Source organism: Gnatocerus cornutus, chromosome 3 (assembly GCF_029298725.1).
Source record: "Gnatocerus cornutus isolate USDA-ARS CGAHR chromosome 3, icGnaCorn1.1, whole genome shotgun sequence".
NCBI lineage: Eukaryota > Metazoa > Arthropoda > Insecta > Coleoptera > Tenebrionidae > Gnatocerus > Gnatocerus cornutus.
Genome location: NC_142235.1, coordinates 19435356 through 19455342, shown reverse-complemented (window position 1 = coordinate 19455342; position 19987 = coordinate 19435356). Strand labels below are relative to the sequence as shown.

Below are 19987 nucleotides of genomic sequence, written 5' to 3'. Positions count from 1 at the left end.
TAAAATATTTCAATTACTGAAAGTACGAAAGTTTGGGAAATAATTAGACGGAGTTTTGCCGATTCCAAACAACATTGCTTTTCCTCTTTAATGGGCACAACCACTGTGAAATTTGGAAAAAATTCTTTTGTTTTTTGAATAGTTCGATAGTTTATTCCTTTAAAAATAACATAGAACAATTTCAAATAAATATTAAATAGTTTTTGAGTTATAGTTAGTATAATAAACTAGGTGGCCCTCGGAATTCTGTAGATCTCGCATTTTTCGTGGACCTCGTTTTTCGGTGGCGTTGGATATTAATTTGGGATTGTTTATTTGTTATACATATTATGAAACAAAAAACGTGAGTTTTATAGAATTTCAAAGGCCACCTTGTTATTTGTTGTTTGTCATTTGACATTTAGCAAAGAAAGTTTTAAAATAACTTCATATTTTGTGTTTTTTGATTTTTGAAACTCTGATACAAATAATAGCGCATGGCACAATAAAGATTTTCCTGAAAATTTCAGAATGACAAACGGACTTTGCTTTAAAAGAAAATAAATTAAAGAACTAACGGGCTTCGTTATTAAAAATTTAACATTAGTTCGCAAAAAATTCATAAATCAGATATATTGCAAATTCTATTACAATAAAAAAATATAAGTTGCAATAATTTAAATTTTGGAATCCATTGCTTTTTTTGCATATTTCGATTTAGCATTCTGCTAATCCCTTCTCCTTTCATAGGCAAATAGATGGAGCTAAAAATTACCATGAGTAGAAAATTCAAGAGATCAAAAAATTAAGCACAACCACTAAAATACAAAAATTTTAAATAAATATTTTAAGTAGGATTTGAGTTATAGCTATTAGTATAATACACTATTAGCAGCTATTAACTATAATAAAGTTACCTTTAAACGCGTTTTTCTCGAAACTACATTTTTCAAATTTGCTGCAGTTGTAACTCAAAGACATTTGGTGGGCCAAAAATCATCAAATTTTCGAGCAAAATTTGTCTTTTTTTTCTTCAAAAATCCGCCATTTTGTCAAATTTCAAAATTTTTTCACTACTGAAGTTCATCCCACGGGAAATATCATCGAGTTTAATAATCTTTTTATTTTTTTTTGATTTCAACAATGGTGAAGGCCGCAATCGCTGCAGTAGTGGAGGGCCTTTTTTTTCTAGTGGCCTGGAAGATACTTAATAACTCGGGCAGAATTACATATTTTCATCTGAAAATTTCAACTTTTTTTCATTATTAATGTAAAAATCTATCCTCCAAATTTGAAAACATTTCATGCAGTAGTTTTCTTTAAAAAAAAAATCCAAAAATCACCTTTTTTAGGGAGTCACAGTGTTGTGCCCCTTAAATTCATCTTGTTATTTATGATCTGTCTGTCACCAGCACAGCACGTTCTGGAGGAAAACCTCAACTAAAACTACTATAGTGGTAACATTGCTAATCTCGTAACTTCCGTTTCCCTTGGCTTGATGCGGTTTGATGTGCATCCATATTGTGATTGTTCAGAAAATGAATGCATTTAACAAAGCGCATTTAATATGAGCCTGCAAGATTACGTCGGCGTAAGTCTGATTACGTGGGAAAAGTTGGAAATTGACATGTTGATATATCCAAGACATGTATCGTCGTAACTCCCGCTGGATTTACCTGTGTGATGTGTTATTCTCCTTTTTCGTAGACGTTGTTGACTCGGAATCGATCAAAACCCTTAAGAAAGTTGCAGAGATTGGTGTAATAAAGAGAGGCGGAATTGTAGTTTTGTACTTTGTTCCAATTCGTTGTGTGAACACATTTTTGAGGAAAAGTTAAAGTAGACACATGTGTTGGAAGGTTGAACATCTGACAAGGTCTTAAGGAAAAGAGTTTTTATTTTTGTTGAGACATTAATTAAAACTTCCGTTTACGGGGGCTCGGGAAAGTATTATTTCCTCAATAATTTGTCGTCTAACTTCAACAAAAACATCAATAATGTAGGTCTTAAACCAAACTCTTCGCAAACTTTTTAAATCAGAACCTAGAGAGTTATTAAAAACTTTTGTGCATTGCCTCTAAACAACTACAAAACTAATTAAATTATGTAACTTGAAAGCTTCTGAAGTTTATTAAAGTTTTTTCACGGCTGTTTCTTGTAACAATAAATTACGGTTGTTATCCTGTATAGTAAAATATAGCAGGGCAATAACTCATGGAATTTATTACTTTAGATGTCGCAACATAAGCTTGTTATTGAAAAGCGCTTCAACCCCCACATTCGCTTCGATAAATGAAATGTAACATTAATTTGCAATTAACTCAAAGGAACGGATTTGAGAGTAAAAACAAGGATGCGATTATAAGAAAATCAATATGTTGTTTTAACGAAAAAAGTTTGGGAAATAATACGCTAAATCAGATAAAAAGAGAGACTTTGAAATCTGAAATGTGTTGGCGGTTCTGTGATCAAAGCGCTTCTTTCAATGTTTGATATCATTGTTGAGGACCAAACCGAGAAATATGCAAGAAATTTTAAAAATAGGAAGCAAAAGAAGGTGCAGAATGATACAGTGTCAAGCAATTTTATTTAGAAACACGTTTTACTCCTTGCATTTTCCCAAGATTGTATAGAAATGCAGAAGGTAAACAAATATACCACCGTCAAAATAAGTGCAATTTCTTCTTTACTGCCACGATATTAGAAACGCAGTTAGAATAAATATGTTGCAAACCAAGAAGAATACAACTTATACCTACAGGGAACGCACATCGATATCAATCAAAAGTGGCTTTGCATTTTATTGTTTGTTGTTTCAACACCACCGATAATTTATATTGATCTAAACCACCCTGTATATATATTTTTTCCATTTCTGAATAACTTAGAACAGTGTGTGGTTGTTTAAAATCGCGAAATTATTGACTTGTAAGATTTTTAATTTTGCTGTTTATATTTAATCTCCGATTTAATAACTAATTTGTTTGCTACCCATTTCATTACATATTGACACTACGCAATCAGGGAACAAATAATTACGCATAAAATATTAAAATCTTCTCCAATAATTTCGTTCCGGTTCATAAACTCTCAATTTGTTTCAAAGCCGGAAGAAACGTTAAATTTATAATAACCGAATTAAATTAATCGTGATTTGACTGTAATCTTCACCTGAAAATCCCCTGAACAAACATTAAATTATGTTAACACTTAGCTTTGTCTAAAAACTAAATTTCTGTGGTAATTCTGAGGTTAAATCAGGTGGATAAACAGTAAATTTCAAGCGTAGGTTTAGGTAATGGTTCATATCGCTACCCAACAACACCACTTTCATGCTAATATCCACCGGATAATCCGGTGCAGCGCACAATAGTAAATTAGATATTCCATTTGTAGGTTAAGCGTAGAATATGTTGAACAATAGTTAAGACGTAGTGTGGATTATTTCAAGAAGCACGAATTCTCGGGGTCTTTCCGAGATCAAGACAGGTCATCCAAACATCGACCGGAGATTATGCGATCTGAACTGTTCAGTTTATCCCATGTCAATATGGAACTAAGAGATTAGGATGGCTTATCTTAAGGACCTAGGTCCTACACCCTAATGTGTCTACCTTCATAATTGTCTGATCTAGAGAGAGCCGCATGCACGAGGACAAAGGTAACGATCGAATCCGACTTTAGATTTATGGATTGGAATTACTGAATGTGCTGTCACGTATCCAGGCTTACATCAGACGTTGCCTGGGATTTATCACTAATTTTTCAGTTTCAAACAAAAAATTAGTACAAGGTATCTTTTAGTAGTCTAATAAAGTGGCATTTTGCGAATTCTTGAAACGTATTTAGCAACAGCACATATTTTGACATTTTAATTTATGCCTGTCAGATTAGCGTCGTAATAGGAGCAACTCCACAATTGCGGCGTTTGCTTCAACCAGAATTCTTTCGCACGAAATTGGACGTGTTATTTATATGAAAAATTTCGAGATGTTCTGCAACGAACTAGACGTGTTGTCATGTTTTTGTGATTAACTACAAATAAAGCGACTTGACCGGAAAATTTACCCGGCGCATCCACCATTTTTAAATAAACTTTATCACAATTATTGTGTTTCCAAATGTTGTGTACGAGTGTACAGAATGTGTTGCATATACAATTTTTTCAAGCACCAAAATGGCACATTTGTACGACTTCTATCACATTTTCTTGTTCTTGCACCTTTCAATTCATTAATACTTTGTTAACTTAAATGATAATTTCACGCAACTAGTCATAAATCAAATTATTATTGCAGTTTCAATCAATGACAAACGACATCTCGTTGCTCAATCGAAGGACAAGCAATCTGACAGCTGGAACGCATATCAATAAATCCATGTAACGATATAGTGACGTATCTATTACACTGACCGACAAAACAAAAGTTAAAACAAGTCATCTTAAAAAAAATTAGTGTACCCTATGTAATTTTAGTTGGAGAACACGATAGAGACCTTGAAAATTTTCTAGGACCTTTAGTTTTTAAGATATGAAAAATTTGCAAATTTGAGTGCAAAAGCATCTAAAAATATCTGAAGATAGTGTGTGCAATATATTATGTAAATCGGTGAAACCGTTTTTGAAAAATTAAGCTTTTATACTAAAATTTCCGGAACTAGAAATAAATTTCCGTCGTTTACATTCACCTGACTATCTGGTAGTCTTAGTTTTAAATAAAAATATTTTTTGATAAAAAAAAATTATGTAAGGTGAGTTGGGGTAATATCGGACGCGCGGCAAGACCGAACGAGGCTGCCTATCAGGCAGCAAAAAATTTGTAGTGGACTTTGTGTCAGAATTAATATGCATTTTGTTTTTTTTTGTGTAACGTTTCCTGTTTCGTTTGTGTCCACTGCCAAAATCGTTTTTAATTTCAAAGTTACAATTTTGAAAATTTGCATACGCTCTTATATATGTTGACAAAGCTCTAGAAACTGACGCAAAACTTTGGTGTTTTTTTTACGGTTTGGTTGGCGTCGCGACGCCTAAGAAGTACAATTTGTAGCGATTTTTGAGTTTTTGCGGAAATATTCGCGAATTCAATTTTTTTTTTATTTTAAATCTAATCTAAGTTTAAAATTTGCGAAAAAACGTTGTTTTATCAAGTTAGTTTTCAAAATTCTGACGGCGCAGCAGGAAACTACGTTTACACCAAAATTTCACAAGTCACTTCACTCACTTTTATAAAGGTTAATTTTGATTAACACGGGCATGTTGTACTTTATGGACACCAGAAATCGTTAATTAACATCGACAAAGCGACACTTTCACCAAGTAAGACTTTTGTTACAATCTAAAGCGTGCCAAAGGATAGATATCATTTGTGACACAAGATGCTGACAGATGGATGTAAACGTAGTTCCTAATTTTGACGTAATGAAATTGGAAACTGACTTGATAAAACAGCATTTTTTTCTCAAATTTTGAAGACAATTTGCATTGAATCTAAAATAACAGCTGAGATATTTTTAACACATTTATATTGAAAAAAAAAATAAGGATTGATATCACAAACCCCCACAATTAACTAAAAATTACATTTTTAAGGTGTCGCGACGCCAAAACTATCAGTGATAAAAACAAATTTTTGCGTCAGCTTCTAGAGCATTGTCAACTATGAGCGTATGCAAATTTTCAAAATTTTATCTTTAAAATTAAAGACGATTTTGGGGTGGACACAAGTGTTGCCGGACCCTGTATAAATGAGTACATGAAATTTGTAGTAACTTTGAACACATCAAAGTTATGAATCTTTAAATTTAGTTAAAATTGACTCAAATTTCTATTTAATGGAGACTGAGAATTTTGAACTAGTCTAAATTACGTTCGACGATTCTGGCTCAGATTACACTTGTCATACAGGACAGTCACAATGAAAATATAGAAAAAACACGTAATTCAATAATAAGACACTTTTATTACAATTTTTTTTTTAAACTTTTTTTTGGAAATGATGACAAAACTTTTGTTGTTTTTTCAGCATACCAAATTAAAAAAAATATATTTGAAATAAGGTAAGTTGGGGTAAATTTTTTTTATGAAAATTGGTACAGTCATATTACCATGTTACCTAATAAATTGTTAACAATTTTCACATAATTATGGGTATCAAGGTAACAAAAAAAATTCAAGAAATAATTACTTTGTTTTCTTTTTTGATATTTTTCTAAAAGATCTTTTGAATAGAAATAAGTGATTATCTTAAGTTTTTATATTGCTCAAAAACTGGGGGCTTTATAGAATTTTCGAGGTGTTCAGGGGATCAAATTACATAAGAATATCAACTTTTTCGCCGACGACAAAAATCGTGTTGACCAGTGTTATTAAAAAGGTGAATATTCTTACTTTAAGTAACAGAATTTTCCAAAAAAAATGTTGTCAAAACACTTAACTCTACGAATTTCTCGCTTAAACCGCTTTAGCTAGAAACTGTATTATTTACGCCGGCGAAGCTGTGATAAAAACTCGCAACTACGAGTATAATATTCCATATTTAAACACCCTCATCAATTTTTCCGCGCAAAAATCTCGTTATAAACGGGATTTTATGCGACTTCGAGTCATCCGCAAGCTGCATCATAATTAATAACTGCGATTAAAAAGATCTCTCCCAATTTAAAAATGGAAGTGGAGAGTAATGGAAGCTCCCAGATAATACACTTCAAAGAATTTATTTCCCGAGACACTCGCGAAGTAGAACTGCGATTTTTTTTGTTAGTTTGCATGAGCGTACAATTTCACCCTGTGGTAATCTATCAGAATCAAGAGGGAGCCAAAATCGAAGCTCTCAACGTAACAATTAATTAGAGAAGCAAGTTACAAATCTGTGGGAGGACGAAAAAAGACACTTCGACAAGAGTAATTCGATGGCAAGGCGGCTTTACACTTTTTTTGTCTTTTTTTCAGTCCATCATGTTGCTAGAACTGGGGTCATTAAAGCAATCAGAATAAAATATTATAATAAAGTCAGTGAAACTTCGTTAATCGCCGCCGGCACATTCAATTAAAATTCATGTTTGTTTGTAAAACCCGGAAATAATTAAACTTTATTAGCGAGAGAAAAATCAAAGATCTCTTCAGCAACAGAGTTGATTAAATTATTGATTTCGTGCAAGTTAAGGGGATTTGAAGCGCCGCTTTTAACTCAAATAACAATGAGTACTAAGATAAATGAATAAAATGAAAAATAGTTGCTGCGACGTTTGACAATTTTACGACTGTTTCTTTAGGTTAAGCGTCTTTTTTGTTGTAATTTAACTAATGCCCCTTCGTTATGATAAATCATATAAAATTATAACGATTGCTATAAAGTCTACCGTAACATAAATTCCGGGGTTTATAGCACAAGGATTGAGCGAACAAATATTTTTATTCTCCACTAAAGTTTTGTGGCCCACCCAGCAGCGACACGCGTTTTCACATACAAAGTTTTCAAACGTATCTAGTTTTGCTTATGTTGCTAAACTGTTGTAATGAAACAGCAGATAAGCGTCCGTTCCTACAAATTTATGACGGCGGTTCTAAATTAAAATGTGAGCAAACAGGTTTTCAATTAAGCGAAGCACTGATGTCTGGAATTAACAGCGTGGTGAGTTTTTCTTAAAATTGAGATAAAGAAAAAACGGTTCTAAAAAGTTAGGAATTTGTGAAACTGATAGATGGAGTTCAATGGGGGTTCGGGTTAGGCTCACTATTATTTAGAATGACATCCGATCGATACTACAAGACAAAGTGTCTTGAAACAATACGTGCATTCGTAGAAATGCTAAAATATGTCTAATGTATTTTCAATATCTCCAACGGCAACAAAGACCGAACTGGGAGATTTGCCGCGTTCGCATCGAAGGCAATAATGATAAAGTCTCCTCTCTGAAGTCGAATAAGATTTAGGAAATATCTGTAGGTTTGAGAAATAAAATCATAATTCGAGCAGGCAATGTCTCACATTTAAATCGTTAAGAAACAATTCAGGTTCGGTTCAGAAACGAAATAATTCTGTTTAAATTCGCCACACGTAGCCATTCCACATTGTACTAACTGTTTCGAAGAGAAATTTTCGGTCATCTTTCCGGAGTCCATTCGGCCTAGTTGATTTAAGCGAGAAGCGGAATGGCGAAATCAATAGATCCAGGATTGTGGAACGATGCCAGCAGCTACGGACCACATTTCCCATAAACTCCACCATACGTCAACACCCTTCACTCTTGAAAAGTGCCGAAGAATCAATCGCTGATGGTTTCATTATCGGGATTTCTGCCTTTTGCTAATTAAATCTTTAGAAGCGGCGACAAAAGAAGTCGCTCTATAACGCATTAAGGAGTCATAATCCTTCTCCTTCGCTTTCGATTATTTTCCAACCGGTTTGGTTAAGGTCAGGATTTGATTCAGGTACTTAATCGGTTTGAATATTCAACGGGATGTTAATGCGGAGCCGTCTTAAAGTGGATTTTCCGCTTTCTCACTGAAATGTAATGCTAATCAGGTCCATTGCGCGCTGAAAGAATCAAATTCAAGGATGGAACTTGGAGACGATGTAATTGCAGTAATAACGTGATGAGGTTGCATAAATAATATTGCAGAACACGAAACTTTATACCTAAGTCAAATGCACTCTTCTACAGATCAACATTAATAATCCAGGGAAATTAGATCGAAAATGACCGTTAAAAAATACAAATTATTAAAGTTTTGAAACTTGGCAGAAAAAATTACCAAAGGCATCAGGAATTAAATAAAAAAAAGTTCTCTTACCTAATGTGGTAAACAAATTTTAGAAAAAAATTACTTGAAGACTGAAAACCTCATATCTGAAGTTAAATGATCTCATGATTGTGACTCTATTATCCATTTTGTTTTACCACTGGTCAGAACTCAAATTTGTGAAAAAATGCGAGTACACCACGTTTACCTACATGTTATTTTCCCAATTTTATTTAAATCTTTTTTTGAATCTTTGTTATTGTTAAGTTCTTGCCAAGATATTCATAAAATTTAAAAACAAACTTGAGTCGCAACACTCGTTTTCCTAGGATTTTTATTCAACTTTGCACCACAAAAATATTGCCTAGAGGTCCAAAATTATAAATTGTACTTTTCTAAAATCCAAAAAATGTTTAATAACCAAGCGAACAAAAGGAATTTTGTAAATATGTGTGCTTTCACGATTTCTTAAAATTTACATTACAATTAATCAAATTAAAACAATAGTTATTTGTGTACCAAGGCCAAAAAGTGTTTCTTTTTGGCCGTGATACACACAAGATGTTTTAGGCGATCATTAAATTTAAAGGTTAATTAATTTTTATTTATGATTTATTGATTTAATTATTTATACCAACTGAATATACAGGATGTCCCAGAACTCCCGCCCCAGAGAGCAAGGAAGGGTGCCGACAGCAATACAGATGGTAAATTTCAAAACAAAAATTGACTAAGTATAATAGTATTCGAGAACTGATAAAAATTAACCAACCAATCCCGAAAGCTTATTCGTGAAGTGGAGTAAATGGCCATTCCAATTTCCTAAGCGACGAGAGTCTAATGTTTAACTGACCAATGGATGATAGTATGTGTCCATAGTTACCAATTTTCAAATTCTGTTCAGCTTTGGGATTGGCTACAGTTTTTTTGTCTTATCTCGGTTATTTTTTGAGTTAAAAAATTATAGTTTCAAAATTTTGGTTCAGAATTGTTGCCTCTATAAGCCCTTTCTCTCTGGGGTGCGAGTTCTGGGACACCTGTATGTAAATATTTATGAATCCTTTAGAAAAGCTCTTTTTTTTATTTACATTTGCAGCTTCGGCATGTGTAGCTTCACAATTTGTATGAATTAGGTTTGATGTGCTTTTTGATGTTGCAGCAGCACTGCTAGACATGTTCATTTTCAATAATTCAACACGTCTTCGTTGCACTTTACAACAGTTTGTCGATTTAATTTTACCCAAATAATTATAAAATTGAAGGTAATGTCGGTATCTTGATGTAATATGCAAAACTATCGATAGATGACGCCACCATAAATTGGCCAAAACTGCTTGCGGCCAGAAAAGACTTACTTTTAGGCCGCTTTTGAGACCTAAAAATTCCACTTTCAGTTTAAATCGCCTAAAAAGAAAAATAAACTTTTTAATAGCACTTTTTTTAAATTTAAAATTCAATTTTCTCAAAAACTGTACGATAGATCGATTTATAATTTTAAAGCATTGATATTAGGCCTTTAAGGAGTATTTCTGTAAATATTTAATTTAATTAAAAAATTAGCATAACGGTTGTTTGGGCCTCAAAATTTATTAGTTATTTACGGTTCAACTAGGTTATTTTAGATATTATCTACAAGAGGGATAGTTAACATGCGAGCTGGTCGAGCATATTCCTTGAACATATTGTAGAAATAATTTTTTTGATCGATCGATTTAGAAATTAGTGATTTTTTAATGCAGCTTCAGTAATTTTCTTTGCATGGCAATAAAATATTGATTAATGACAATTCCAAAAGCCAAACTCTATGTGGAAACAAATGAGATTTTACAAATGATAAAAAAAACTGAGATTCCATCCTTTATAATAATGTATTACAGTAAAAAATCAAAACAACTGTTTATGAGTAATGCATTAAATTTCTTTTTAAAAGTGAACTAGTTGGTTTCTGAAAAATTTTTGGAAAATCAATTTTTCTGATGTCTTGAAAAAATCGATGATTTCTATAGTTTTTTGGATAATTTATTCAATCACTTTTTCAATGAGATATAACAAAGAATAGTGATATTGTAGGTATGTTAAGAAAATTAGAAAAAATATAAACGAGGTGTAAATAGTCAAAAAAATATTTTTTAAAATAAATTACTCCTGACCTGGTAGAATAAAATAAATTGCATATTCGGAATCAAGAAGCGATTCCAGTTTAGAAATGATTTTTCACTTTTATTACCTCTTAAATTAAAGGTTTGCAAGATAAATAAAGAAAAGATTTTCTGGGGGTGTTTACCCCAATTTTAAGAAATGAAGCTCCCACGTTAGGTGAGAGAACTTTTTTTTCATTTCTGCACAGTTTCAAAACTTTAATAATTTGTTAGGATTTAAAACCTAATTTTCCTAAACTACAAATAAAATTGAATTTTTTGACTTCTTCTGAACACCCTGTAAAAAGGAGTTTATTAAAAAAATCAATCCATCATGCCCCTCACTTTACTGTTTGTTTGACGAAACTCGTTTTCAAGCCATCAATTTTCAAACGTTCCTTTAAAGTTTCCAGAACATAAAAATGTCTGAAACCAGCAAGAGTCGGAAAAAATTCATTGGCCTGTAAGCGCCTTAAAAATGATTATTAAGTGATCTGGCAGTGATTTAGTTGGTCTCCGACTACATACGATAGAATAATATAGAATGAAAGAGAAAGAAAAGTGCGCTCGGAGAATAAATAATAAGGAACTGTAGTGGCGTCTGATAAATCATGGGTTTTATAGACAGTAACGTCAACGATTCTTTCTGATATGTCACAATCCAAGAGGTGATATTGTATGATCTGCCGCTCCAGGTGGACCGTCGCCAATAAAACTTTCATAAATAATGACGACATGCCAGAGATTGTGTTCTTTTTATTATTTAAACGAGGAAATCGCAAACATGACGCGAGTGTGAAAACAGAAATGATAAAGTTGGAGTCTTGGAAAAGCAATTCCTAAATTGAAAATGACATTATTACGTGACAACGAACTAAAATTATTATTAAACACAGAACAGACTAGGGGGATTTGTTATGTGTTAGCTACAACAACACGTAGCACTACAGTCAATCCTGCTAAAACAAACGGGGAGGATAAAGGGCACTCCATTCGATTTATGGACACACGCCTCATTATTAACACAATTATAGTGAAGTACTGATTTAGCGAGAGCTCTGGATGGAGAGAATCTAACACATTCAACAAAAAAGTCTTCAGTTTAAGCCCAAATTGTAAATTTAAAAGCAGTTGCCAACCTCACAATAACCATGTCGAGTTTCTGTGCACAACTGTACTGACTGTAATAAACCTTTGAGAGCTTTTTGAAATATCGAGTTTTCAATAACTAGCAATAAGCAGTGTGGCGGATTCACTCTGACGTGAACATATCGTTAACAATGATACAAAAAATCAACTTCCGCTGATACAAAATGATTAAAGGGTAGTGATGAAAGACTGCGACAAAACAATGTTGAGATAAATGTAAAGGTTTGAAATCAATACGAGTTGTAGCCGTTTCCAACTTCTCAAGTGCATCTGTTTTTTATGTATCCAATTATTGAAACTCGAAGTCAAATCAAAAGCATTACTCTTCAGCGTTACGGATACGATCGATTTTAATATTAAACATTAAATCAAACAAAGGGCCGAGTATTTAGAGCCTGCGTTAGGTTTATAAACACGTTGTGTTCAAATTAACACAACTATTATGTTGATATTTGCAGGAGTAATTACGGCGTGTTTATAAAATATATTGCGTGTTCTGCAACATATCTGAGGCTAGGTGCAGAGTTTTTATTTTGTTTGGTGAGTAATAATGGGGATGTTTACTTCATTACGTGAAATACAATGGCATCGCTCATTATGGGCGTTATTAATTAAATTACACAGAAAACAGAATTTTTATAATTATTGTGTTATCAATACTCCCGCTCGCAGTTGGCTTTGAACAAAGAAGTTATAGCAAGTCAAGTTTTCTAGATATTTATTATTTAATTTAATTCGCTCATTTAAAATACAAATACTTATGTATGAATTACATATAAAGCTTAACGTTCGACAACTCATATAGGAAGTGTAATTAAATTTTATATTAATTTATTTATGTCTTACCGTTTAATTATTGGCTCTTTATGGCTCGTATTTGCGGTACGTTAGAGGTACAATTACGCCCTAGGGCATTAAGGTGTCATAGCAACCTCACAACAAACAGCGACTGGCTACGAATCGACTTGCTTTCTTTGCCCGCCATATTCAAATTGTATTTAAACTTAATTATCACCACACAGTCAAATTCAAAAGGTAACTGAATAATAGTAATTTTTGTTTGTCCTTTTTGAGGCTGTAACACATTCATGCTTTGCAGTCCGCTGCTTTGTATAGCTAGCCATGCTCCACTGTGCGCGCGTGTTTTTTTGAAAGGTTAGGAATTAAATTAGAAATTAGTAATTAAAATTTTTAAATCTTTAAACTAACGCAAAACGACATGTGAAGTATTTTTTATAAAGTTTTTATGTAGATTCAAGAACAGAAATTTGTATTTGTGGAGAAATTATTTATTCTTGAAAAATCAAAATTTCCTATTGGGAAGACATAAAACGTTGTATGTACCACGGGCACAACTTGATGTTTATGTATCTCGAGCAACTTACAAAGTCTCGGGCCGAAGGCCCTCGAGCTTGTAATCTAGTTGCCCTCGAACATAAACATCCACATTATGCCCTTAATACCTAAATAACTATTATGTTTTATAATAAAGCATTGTAAGATGGCTTCGCAAATTAGCAAGATATTGACCGCCTTTCAAACGCCTCTAACTTAGTTATTTGTTGACGTATAAAAAAAATAAGGATATTTTTGAATTCAGCGCTAAATTTTGCGTTAAATGAGCCTATCCAGCTCAAATAAACGACCGAAATAGATTTTTAAAGGGTGATTTTTGGGTCATTTTAAATAGTCATTTTCAATATTATTGAATTTACATCGATCAAAAGAGCAGCTTGAGATTTATCAACTGGCTAAATCTCAGATCAATCGGGCAAATAGTTTACGAGGGGCAATCAAAAAAGGAAAAATTAAAATTTTTTTATCGATTGAGTCGCAAAATTTTTTGTACAAAAAAAATCAACCATCGAAAATTCGACTTTTGAGGGCGGATTCTGAAGTAAAATTAAAATTTTGAGTTCGAACTATCTAAAAACGGTTTCCAAAGTACAAAATTGCAAAAAAAAACGATTCCGAGAAGAGTTGTTTGATATTTGCCATAATTCCAAAGACATCGAGCAAAATCGTTTTCGAACCTCCAAAATTTCAAACCCTTCTAATTCAGTTATTTATTGATGTACGAAAAAAATAAGGATATTTCTGGATTCAGCGCAAAATTCTGCGTTAAATGTGCCCATATAGCTTAAATTTCCTCAACAAATAATAATATAATAACAGAGATTTTAACCGAATTACATTTTCAGAGGGTGATTTTAGAGTCATTTTCAAGACGCTGTTTCGGAGCGAAAATTATATATCAGTCGAAAGAGCAGCTCGAGATCTATCAACTGGCCAAATCTCAGATCGATCGAGCAAAGAGTTTACGAGGGGCGATCAAAAAACGAAAAACTGAAAAATTTTCATCGATTGAGTCGCAAAATTTTTTTGCCTAAAAAATTTACCATCGAATTTTTGACTTTTGAGGGCGTATTCTAAATCAGAATAACCCAAGAAAAACGATAGTGAAAACCGTTTCCTAAAATCTTTCGTAGTTTCGGAGATATTCAGCTTTTGAAAATTTTCCAACTAAAATTCAATATCCGAAACTTTGATCGCTCATAACTCAGTTATGAGTTGGCCGATTGCAACGAATCTTGCGTTTTTGAATTCAGCGTGAAATTCTGCGTAAAATGAGGTTGCTTCATAAATAAGCGAGATAGCGACCGAGTCTGAATTAGAGACCGAAAAGCAGCTATCTTCCATACTAAAAAATATAAAAATACGAATTCGAACTATCGAAAATCGATTTCTGAGGTAAAAAATTGCCAGAAAACGATAGCCTCAAAAATGGTGGCTTTGATCTTAATGATTTTTTTACTTCTCCAAGGTAGCTTTGATCTTAATGATTTTTTTACTTCTCCAACTGGAGCCAAGAACAAATTTGTGTAAAACAGTACGAGAATAACCATTTTACAGACGCTAAGAGTATTATACTAAAATCGGACATAAAATAGTTTTTGCAGACGCGAAATTTAATTTTTAAGTTATCGGAACAGAGCAAATTTCGATGCTGAGCCTCCATTAGATTTTATTTGCACGATATCCTACGTTTTCTATTACAAAGTCGACATAATTTAGACGCAAATCCTGCAATCAGCTGCGGAGTTTATTAGTAAAACCACAATCGAGCGCAGGATTCTCAAACAAACCGAGAGATCAATTTAATGATAGCCACTTTCCGAAATGCCATTATAAAGTAAAAATTCTTGAATTTAGAATAATTTTCGTATTTAATGTACGAGGCGCACTTACGAAGATTTAGTAAAATTTGATTGGACGAAGCGTCAAGGTTCATGCGTACGGACACATTCCATTAGACAATTTTATCTAGAAATTTCGGTAAATGTTTACATAGCAGTTCGCATTGAATCAAGTTCGTCAGTATTAATGATGGACCATTGTTCTCGACCGCAAGCAATTCCGTCCCTCCACCTCATCTTTTGCAAATATCTACTTTGTAGAGCGACCTCTATTTAAGGCTCTTAACAAACAAACGTCTGGGGTATAAGCTCGAGTTCACTTTGAATCCAAATTATTAAAATGTTTGATGTGGAAAGGAACAGCACAAGAGGACCGTTTCACACTTTGGTAAGCATCGTTCAAGACTCGCGGGATGTTATTTTACGGTCGCTACACAATATTCTTGTAATTATCAGGGACGTGGTCCCTTTCAACTTCCAACTCTCGATTTTACAATATTTTCTTAAGTCAGGTAGTGTTGATTCTATCTCTAGGCGTGACGTTGAAGCCTTCCAACTTCTTCGTCGATTATTATCGGTTCTTGTCCTTCCTTCGACAAATATTTGCCTTGACGGAAGTCGCTGCTCTTCCTCAACGTCTGCTTCACCGATTTCCATATTAAACGTGTATTATAAGGACGTAAGCTTCACTTCACTGTTCCACATCCTCCCTTCGTCCATTTCTGGAAATAATATTCCACACGCGTCTCACTTGTACCTTAAGTGCGGTCTTGGGTCTATCAAATGCATTTTTCGATCATTTTAATGGTTTTTCAAGAGATGTCTCTTGAAATGCAAATATTTATTCAATGCAAAACCCGGGACTAATGTGTGGAAGTAAGCTGTGATGATTTCGTCGATTCCAAAGAGGATTATTTAATGTTTAATGGGTCAGCTGGGGTGTTCGCATGGTGGTGTAGGCCCAGATTAGAATTTTTAACGGAGGTCCACCAAAAACCAACTTTGTTATTTCAGCACTTTCATAATTTGGTAACACTGCTAAATCAATTGAACGATTGACATTCAGTGTTGCCACAATCTCATTGAAAGTCAAGACCGCCCCGATTTTTTAGACAGAAAAATAAGTGACTATTTATTGAATGAGTTCATGAATAGACTGTCGATGATTGGAACGATAATATGTCAACTTCAGGCGAGTGACGTATGAATGACACACTTCAATGAGCGTCGTGAGTCGCAGATAAATTCTCCACTACCGTCTTAGGGTATATTATGTAAAACTTATTTTTATAAGAGTGGTATTTGCCGGTGCGGCATCTACTTTTTGAGATATGAATTATTTATGCCATCTTATTCACATAAAGCATTCTGCTGTTTTGTTTTTATATTTAATATCGGCTACTATAGCCAATCAAATTCAAGGCGTCAACTGCAGTTATTCTAGGATTTGAATTTGACAATTGACTATAATGCGTTCAGTTATAAACTCCAATTAAAATAATTTCCTATCTAGTTGACTTTGGAATGTGCCGCTCGCATTGTACTGAGTTTGAACTTTGAACTTCTATCAATAGTGTCACAAACATCAAAATCGTTAATAACAATTAAGCAGAGATTGAGTCCGTTTTATCCGTTCAACGATCCGGTTGATTAATTTATTTGAGGTTATCCACGGTGTTTATAAATATTTTTAGCATCAAGCGCGGCTCTGGAATTCTTGTCATGCTCCATTTTGCCGCTTTGTGTTAATAATGAATTTAATTGTGTTCAAAATTATTTAAAATGTGACGGTTTTCTGTCCAAATCTTTGATTTTCAGACTTTAAACCACAACTAGAACAGTTTTTCTTCAAAACTAACTTTTTTCCATAATTGAGGTTAAATAAAAATGTCAGTTGAAAAAATCTAGAGACATAGTTGCAATGAGCGGCAAATTTCTTTGACATTTCATAGCCACCCTTGATGCTAGAAACATTTATAAGCACCTTTTACAACCAACGTTCTGAACATTATCTTCGTAAAGCGACATTTTTTAATTTGTACAGAAAATCATAAGCGACTAGATGAAAATCTATTTGCAACCGGGAATATTAATAGAAACGTAGAAAAACTTGTTTTGCACCAATAAGATATGCGGCTGATTTCTTTGACATAAAGAAATTATTACTTTTAATATGTTTATCACATCTACCAAATTTCAAAATTTTAGAACAACAAACCGATTTTTTAGAAATTCTTGTTTTCACAACAAAAAAAAAATAAATTTGGATTAAATACCGTAATTTCGCTAACTTTAGGTGTACAAGAACGAAATTTTGAGACATTGTTACTTTTGATATGTTCATTACACCTACCAAATATCAAAATTTTAGAACAACAAACCGATTTTTACAAATTTTTATTTTCAAACAAAAAAAATATTCAAATATTTTAGATTAAATACCGTCATTTCGCTAATTTTAAAAGTACTAGAACGAAATTTGAGGAAATTATTACTTTCGATATGTTTATAATATCTACCAAATTTCAAAAATTTAGGATAAACCAATCTTTTAACATTTTTTGTTTTTATAGCCACCCTTGATGCTAGAAACATTTATAAACACCTTGTACAACCAACGTTCCAACCATTATCATCGTAAAGCGGCAATTTTTAATTTGTACAGAAAATCATAGGCGACTAGATAAAACTCCATTTGAAAAAAGACGTATTATTCGGAACGTAGACAAACTTGTTTTGCAACAATAAGACATCAAGTAAAGATGTCTTTACTTGGGTTGTTTACTTGCATTCAAAGGTAATGGAAGCTTTATGACAAACGATGTCCAGAAATCTTTTACCACGTCCAAAAGTAATTCAGTTAAAAGGACATTCAATGCCGATCCATTACTCCTCTTCAAATGAGATACTCTAAATAATTTGTCTACTACGAGATTTATTTTTTTATTATAATGTTTAACGTGTTGATGTAATTTTTTATGAACTTTTCTTAACCAACATTCGGCCATGTATCTAAAACTGAGAGCCGATTATAGGAAAAAGTTTGTGGAAGGAAAAGTTGATATTTGATCGGAAGTAATATAAACTACATAACCAAGTTTATGTGCGGCCTCCGGTTAGGCCATTTATTCGTTAATAAATCACCAGTGTTGATCTATTATAAAACAAATCTGATATAAATTGCGGTTTTTATGATGGAGCGTTTATGTAATTAATTTAGACAAGATACACGACATTACCATAAAATTAATTTAATATAAAATTCAGCATGGTGGACACAAAAAGACCGTATCGACCGAGTGGTTTCACCTGCAATGCGCTCTTTGTAACAATTTAAAAACTGGAAGGTCCGTCAATTTTAATTCTCCATCTAATTAAGTAAACAAGAGCCGAACTTTCACGTACCAAAGGGAAATTTCCTCTTGAAACTATTAAATATGAAACGGATTCTAAATTGAATTACTACTTTTGAAAAAGTGGGATCAACACAGCACTGAACTCATAAATGATTGATCAAAAAAACATTTTTGTGAAAATCTTGCGCGTTTCGAGAAATAATGAATCTGTTTACGTATAACCGGATAAAGGACAATATTTTTTCTGGTGTATTTATGGGTGGTGCGTTTTCCGATACCAAACGCTTCTGTGGATTTTTCCGTCTTTTTTCCGAATCGTGGGGGAAAAAGAAGGGAAGCTTACGTGAATGAAGACTTAATCCTTTGTACAATGGCTCGTGTTTATCCAAAGCTTAGTGAAGGGCAAGTGAGTGTGCTTTCTGCTATTTACAAGATGGGAGGGCGCTTTTCTGCGTTTTTTTGCCGAGATTCTGCAGGTGCAGAGCTTTTAACGGTTTTATTTCAAAATAAAGTTATTAATGTTTTTCTGTATTATGTCTCCGATTGTATAGAACCATTTTCAACTAGAAAAACTGTAAAATGAACTGCAAATGTTGAGTTTTTTTGTCGTTCTTGTCGAAAATCGCGTGAAAGAATAAAAAATCGGCGGCCTTAAGCACACACTTCCGTTTCAAGTGAGTCCAATCACGTCCAGTTGTGTAAACTCCACGCGCGTTGAACAACAAAACTGACATTTTTCATTTCGCCACATTTTGCCCCGAACAAATTTAAGCCGATCAAAAAACCCTTAAAAAGTCGTCTCATTTCAAAGTCATAAAGAAAATTGATATCACCCTGCTCTGTGCTTGCTTTACGCAAACTTTTCAATCAATTACCCAAAAGTTAACGCTGCGTCAACATTAAAAACTTGACCTAAAAAAGTTTTAATTATGTTTTTCCCTCCGAAATAGCCAAAATACCGGCCCACATTCCGTCAGCACTGACATATTTTTCCTCTCCTTGCACATAACTCACCCCCACCCACTCTCCTTTCACGTATCACAAGAAATTGCTTATGGAGCAATATCACGTGACATCAAAGGAATTACAGACTCCACAAGGGTAAGATAGTGTCACGAGGCCCTTAATGAATTATGGATTTAGTGTTGGGGACCTTCCCGTACGTGTCGGCGCGAAAGAAAGACAAACACAGCTGTTACCACAGTGAAGGGCCCCTTTGAAGAAGAGCCTCCTTACCGATTTATGATGATGGTGCGCAGCGCCGCGGCATTTCCAACATTGAAAAACTTGGCACTGCACTCGCGACGAAATCGGGGAAACTTGGAACGCTACGGAACGCTTTCCACGGCGATTTTCGGCACTGCACTGAAAAGCGCCTCTATCGAGATTTTCTGACATGGAAGCGGCGTTGGTGGGGGCGAACAA

The 19987-nt window shown here is 33.6% G+C and overlaps 1 protein-coding gene across 1 annotated transcript in view; it reads right to left on the bottom strand.

The window, feature by feature from the left end:
- LOC148177847 (TWiK family of potassium channels protein 7-like) overlaps window positions 1–19923 on the bottom strand; it is a 154135-nt gene extending 134212 nt beyond the window's left edge. Inside the window, exon 1 of the mRNA XM_088032813.1 lies at window positions 19799–19923. The gene's annotated coding sequence lies outside the window, so the exon portion shown is untranslated. The remainder of the gene's footprint in view (window positions 1–19798) is intronic.
- Between the last annotated feature and the right edge of the window lie 64 nt (window positions 19924–19987).